General features: G+C 40.2%; 1 long non-coding RNA gene across 1 annotated transcript; it reads right to left on the bottom strand.

The window, feature by feature from the left end:
* Window positions 1–1,378: 1,378 nt before the first annotated feature.
* Window positions 1,379–4,716, bottom strand: LOC137144243 (uncharacterized). The gene is made up of 2 exons (XR_010917357.1): window positions 4,030–4,716; window positions 1,379–2,456 (listed from the first exon to the last, which is right to left on the bottom strand). It is a non-coding gene; the product is annotated as an uncharacterized lncRNA (long non-coding RNA).
* Window positions 4,717–6,797: the final 2,081 nt, after the last annotated feature.

The raw sequence follows: 6,797 nt of genomic DNA, 5'->3' as shown, positions 1-6,797 counted from the left end.
TAGTTATAAGAAACCTAAATAATAAAGTGTACTTTAAAGCAGTTCTCTGATGTATCCTAAGAGACTTTTTCCTAACACCTGGCAGGGAAGAAGCTGGCCAACTGACCTGCTGCTAATTACTGATACCATCTCAGAATTATTTAACTTGAGACTCTAAGAGTCTAAATTACTCTTACTGACAAATAGGAATTTTAAATAAAAGCACACTTATTTCTATTAATTTTTCAATCAGCCAAAAAAGCGCTGTGTTCCCATTGATTTATTCCTGACCCTGCCTAAAGTAAAAGAGTTAAGTTACCACTGCTTTGAGTTTTAAGACCCCAGTAACAGAACATATAACCTGTACAAGCCATTCAAATTATCTACTTACTCCTGTAGCTGCTTTTTCATCAGAAGCTGTTTTATAAGATCTTCATTACTTCCTAATTAGCCAAACTCAATGTCTTTGGCGCAGATCACCCTGTTCTATGGAGAAAACCATGGAAGGAGAAGGGAGAGGCAGATATACATATCTGGATCTCTGATATATTTATAAAAACCCTTTGGCCCAGATCCACAAAGGGACTTGGGCATAGAAATGTTCAGCATTGAACCACCTCGCTTTTAGATGCCTTGAAAATCACTGGAATCCACAAACCCTTGGGGCAGGATCTTAGGGTCCTAAGCTTCCCTCTCATTAGGCATATAAGTCTGCTTTTGCCACTTGGGATCCTCAACCAGGAACCCCTGTACTGGAGTCAGTGGCCTAAGCCATGTCTTGCAAGAACAGAAATGGTGCATGCCTAACTCCACTGAAAATGGCTGGGGAAAGGAGGTAGCCTTTTTTATAAGCACCATAACCATTGTACTATGGGATATCCTCATGTGTGTCTGCCTCAGTCTCTCCTCTTGAAGCTGTTTCACTGTGGATAAATAATGAAATAGGTGCAGGTCCAAAGAGAAAGAGAGAGCTCTAGTTAACTATTAATCTCTTTTCCAAGATGGGAACTCATATCAATGATAACTGTTACACTGGTGAGTAGGAAAACAAGGAATTAAACGTGGCAAATTAAGGTGATTCAGGCTCCATAAGAAAAAACATGGCAAAAATAAGCTTGATGTTATTTTGTTTCCAAAGTCAGTGGCAACCGATCGTGGTATGAAACAGTGCTGCGTTTTCCTCAGTAAAACCATCACATTCTGTGTCAGAAATTTCACGTTCTTAAAAGGCTACACAGATATCAGTATTCGTCAAAAGGCTGAAAAAATATTTTATGGAAGATATACTGATAATTAGATCTGTACTGTTTGTGGTGCCAGCCTATCTTTTTTTTCTCCAAAGTTGTATCAGTACATATTGTTACAGGTATGACAAATTAAGAATATGAGATCAAATAACTAGGTTTAATCAACTTTTATTAAAAAATTATTAATCAAAGATTAACACAGCATGATACAGAAAGGAAAAGTCAGTTTGTTACCAACCCATCCAGAAGATAGCACTGCAGCTTGTCAGACTTTCCAAAGATCGTGTATATACCCCATCTGTATTTATACCTGACTTGAATATTGGTTATACACCTGAAGCACAGAAAGATTGGTATAATATAGAATATTATTTGCTTACTCTGAGAGGCTAACATGCCTTATCCAGATAAAATAGTAGTTAGCAATGAAAAAAGTTACATATATATTCCAAGTTAATAGCTCTGTTAGTGAGAGCTCAGTTTTACAGATTCCAGTATAGTTCCCTTCCTTATATGGGAAGCCCTCCTGCAGCATTAGCACTGTATGTAACTATAATTTAACAGGATATGTTTTTACCATTTGCCTTTCTTCTGCCTGCAAAACATTCTGTTATGTTGGTTCAGTTTGGTTCAAGAGTGTCATGAAACACCAGGAGGCTTTGGCTGAGTTTGTTCAACAAAACTGACCACTGCTGCCATTTTAAATGTATTACTCTTCTTTAATTGAACAAATTTTCATCGTTGTATCTCTGTGAGAATTTTTGAAGAATGGATAAACCTCTCCTGAGAATGAACAATCGTTAAATGTGAACAACACAGACATGTCGGTTACACTGAAAAACCTCACCTGCCTCTCCTCGTAACTAAAGTAAACTCCAATTTTCCTGGGCCTTCTCTGCACCGTGACTCTGGTCCAGGGGTCTGTTTTTGCCCAGTAATCTCTCCCACTCAGACCCAGAGCCCAGAATCCCTCTTTAGGGGACAGGGAAATCCTTCCTTTTCTCTCTGTGGATTTTCTGGCCACTCCCAGGTCCCAGTCAGTGCTGTTCTCCACATCCACCTCCCAGTAGTGCTTTCCAGAGGAGAATCCTTCAGAGCCCAGCACACAGACAGTCGAATCGAACCTCTCGGGATTCGATGGAACTTTATGAGGTTGGGCTTCATGTTTCAAACTCTTCTTATCAATGGAGAGGTTGGGGTGAGCTGTGTCTGCATCAAGAGTGATGTCATCTGCAAAGGGACATTGGGTTATCAAAAGTACTGGTCAAATGTCAATTTGAGTGGGGATAAGGGAAGTTTATAGGGTGGACCCCATCCTGCACTCTTCTCTCAGATGAACATTTTGCCTGGTTGAAGCCTACTTGATAAGGTTTTTTTGTATTGAAATATTTCAGATATATGAGAGTTGTTTGGGGATCACACAAAACTGAAAGTGATTCTGAATTATTTGGGTGGAATTCACAATGGGAATGAAGGCAGATAAGTCCAACATTTAAATGCCATTGGCATTGAGAAAATGCTGCCTTACCCCGAACATACATAAATTCCCTAAGCACCTAGGTTTCCACCATCAAAGTCCCAAGGTGCCTAATCTTTGGCTGCTGGGATTGCACTCAGCCAGCTAACTCCTGATATCATCTAGCAGCCTGGTGCCTAATGCATTCCGAACCCCAAGTGGTATTCACAAAGTACATGTTCCCCTGCCTAACCTGCCTTTGGGGCTTGATGCAGTGAATGTTCTCACATGAAGAGGTGCCACCCTAAATATGCTAAAGTTTAGCCCTTGCATAAGTAACTTGCTGAACTGGGATGTTGGGGAAAAAAACTAATCTTCACACAGACAATCAGATTACAGAGAAGAAAATTATTATACCTATTACACTGGATCACTGTACTTCTTTATAAGCTTCATTGTTGTACTATAAATGTTATAATGGGCTATCTTAGTAATGAAAATAATATTTGGTCTGGAACCTAGAGGTGAGGATTGAGAATCAGGAGTTTGATTCCCTTATTTGACACCAATTCATTGAGTGAGCTTGTTCAAATATCATAAGCAGTCTCTATAGACTGGGTATAATACCAAACTCACCAGCAGAAAGATCCAGCTGGACTAATATTTACAAAGAGCTTTGAGATGATCGCAAGAAAATGGCAATAAAATGCAAATTACTGTCACCATTGTCATATCCATATCTGCCTTAAATCACCATGATTACAGCTCTCTTTCATCCTCTTAATGATCATCCCTCAGTAACACACTCATTTTTCCACCATCACCATAATCAGCATCAATCTCAAATCAACATCACTGCTGCCAGAGTTAACTTTTCACCACTATCTTCATCGGTTTCAAATGTCATCACAATCCCACACATTTCACTCTTGGCCACAGCTACACAGCATCATGAGCCCTTTCATCAGTACTCTTATTACTATGATCAATAGAATCTCCATCACTGCCAGCACCTCATCTGTTCTTTTACCTTGCTTCAAATCCTGAGACCCCGACTTAGTGTTTCCTCAGATAAAACTCTGATTTAGGGCTGATTCTGATCTCACATCAGTGTAAATAAGGAGAGACTCTACATAAATCCATGACATTATAGTGTTGTGATATTGCCACTCTCTGAATTCAGAATCAAGTCCTGATATAAATGTGATTTTTGCACAACACTATGTAAAAACTTAGCATGGCTCTCAGGATTTATTCTCAGGATAACAGCATGTTATGGGATGTTTCTAGTTTGGTTGCTGTATTGACACGATTTCTTCATCCTGAGAGAAAACTGTTTTCTGTTACCTTCTTGATTGCGAGCCTTTCTCCATTCTGAAATCAGAGTGAGAAATAACAGACATTCAATTAGAAGAGGCCCCTGTTAAAGATTTTCCTGCCTCTGGCAGCAGGATGTTACAGGCTGAGGAAGCAATAAAGGGTTATTTAATTGTGCAGCAGAAAGTAATGTATATTCATATGCACAAAGAAGTCCCTTGATTGCACACGCAGACAGATGCAATACACCTTACCAAGAGATGGGCTTTTCTGAACTCCCGTGATTAGAAACCTGAGTGGGGGTTCTTGGTTTTCCTAAGAACTGCTTTGTCTTGCACCTCAAGCCAATGCCTCATCTCATTGTATAACCTGCTTTTTTTCTGAGCATTGTGTGATTTCAGCTTTTTCTTACAGAAACCAAACTCCTTCACACTTCCCTCTCATTCATGTACACACTGTGTCAGACCACCAGAGACTCTATAAACAACAATTCAGGCCCCACTATTGTTTATTTCAGTATTCTGGCCTTAGCAATGTGCCCCAGATGAGATAGGGACTTGGGTGTTATACGCAGCTTTGCAGCATGTTAATTTTAGGCACCGAGCCCCCAAGTGGAATTCACAAGGCCTGAGCTAGGTGCCCCGGCTCCCTATTCACCACGTGGTATAGCTTGTAATTAATAAATTAATCTATTATAAGAGCTGGATATGGGACACTAATATTTGACTGGCAATGAATTAAAATAATAGCTTAAGGTTTTAATGCTGAAATGCAAGAAACCTACAGGTTTAGGCCTGTAAAATATTTAGCTTAAGCAAATTAGGCTTTAGGACTTAGGATAAATTAACGATATTATAAAGCTAACTTACTTCTGCTACCTTACTAATGAATCTGCTGAGCTTGTGTCTATATTTGTATGCAGATGTTTTGAAAACTAGCTGCTGAGTAGATAAAAATGTCTATAATGAGTAGAAACTACAAGATGATCCCACTGGTTATCAGGATGAAATGTTAGAGTCTTCCTTAAGGTATCTGCATGTTACTCTGGTGATAAGGTGATGTAAATGCTAACCAATTAAAAGAAGGACTGTGCAAGTGGACTATCAGGTGAAGAGTTCCCCCGATAATATCGGGGTGCTCCCAGAGATGAACATGCATATCAATGAGCTTTGCTGGGCATATGCATAACTTATTATAGATAGGGCCTGACAGATGGCTGGAAGTCATTGCTTCCTGGATGTCACCATTTTTTGACCCTTAACAGGAGCCAAACATCTCCACTTGTCTTAAGGATTCCATATGGATATGCAAGTAGGAAAGAATTGGAAATACTGGTGCTGGACATTTTATTTTTCTAGCCATTGCAATTTATGCAACAGTTATATGAATTGGGGTTTTCTGTGTTAAAAGACATTTTAATAAAGGCACAGCTGATGTAATGTGATCTTGTTTCTCACATGGTCCTCAAGTCTCCAACAATGATGCTAGTCCCCATGGTGGAACGACAGGCATCTAACAGTGGGCTCCATAAAAGCCGAGCACACTAGGCAGCGTGCCATCTGATTGACCCAACGGGAGATGCTAAGCCATGCCACCTCAGGGAGTTCGGCACCTCAGTGTGAGCTGGAGGGAGGTGCCTAACTCTGCTTGGGATCCTCACCCATGAAGTGTCTCCTGGAGTCAGAGCCCTAAGTTGTATCTTACGTGAAAAGCAGCAGTGTGTGCCTAACTCCATGCCAAATGGATGGGGAGGAAGACAACCTCCTTTGTAACCATTAGCCCAGTGGTTACAGCACTCAACCAGGATGCGGAAGTTCCACTTTTCACCCTTTGTCTGAGGTGGGTCAAAGATTTCAACTTGGATTTCCTACCTCTCACCTGAACACCCTAATCACTGTGTTGAATGGTACAAAGGGGTCCGGAGCTGTGACTGAAGAACACTCAGTGGAGAAAGGGGTGGGGGTGGGGAGGTGGAGTACTAAAAGGTTCCGTTTTCATCATGTGCTCCAATTCCGAGCTAGCTCTGTAGTGGGACGTTCCCACTGTGCAGAATAAAACAGCCTGAAGGATGCTCTAAACTGTTCTTGTTACCAACAGATCCAATATCTATTGAAGGTAGGCAGTATGGATGCCAAAGCATGCTCCCTTATTGCTAGCCATGCCCTTGTGTTGGGCCAGAAGAAGGGTGATAAGGGATCATGCTTAGTGGCTGAGAATATGAAACGAAACATTTCTTTAAACTCAGAGTTACAGTTCCATAGCAGTGCACAACAACATGTAAAATAGATATTTTTATCTTCACAAAAGGATTTCCCCAAATACTAACACAAACCATACCGTAGAAGATATTGCATCATGAGAATGTAAACACCATAAATATCTTATGCTAACCTCCTGTGTCCATATAGGAAAAATGGACAGAGGAGGCACAGTATTATTGAATCTCTATACTGTAAAGTGACACTAAAAATCAGTCCTACAATTTCAGGCCACACAGAAAATAAATACAAATATTCTAAAGTAAGGAACCAACTTGCTGAAAGAGAAAGTCATCAACAGTTCTGTTACGGGATTTTAAAGAAAACTGGGTTCAATCGGTTAAATGCTAAACTGAAAAATCAAAATAAACCTACCATACTCTTCCGCAAGCTTCTCTGAAAAACAAATATAAAAATTATTTCAAAATAATGCAAGTCTCTCAATACGCAAAACAGTAGCCCAGTTAAAAGTTATAGACAAATTCCCTGCCCAGCTCCACTTCCTTTGGGACACTCAGGATATGTCTACCCAGAAGCTGG

This window comes from Emydura macquarii, unplaced genomic scaffold (genome assembly GCF_026122565.2).
Source record: "Emydura macquarii macquarii isolate MOO-44397 ecotype Brisbane River unplaced genomic scaffold, CSIRO-AGI_Emac_v2 contig_3422, whole genome shotgun sequence".
NCBI lineage: Eukaryota > Metazoa > Chordata > Testudines > Chelidae > Emydura > Emydura macquarii.
Note: the sequence above shows the minus strand (reverse complement) of the source record. Positions and strands in the feature narration are given on the sequence as shown.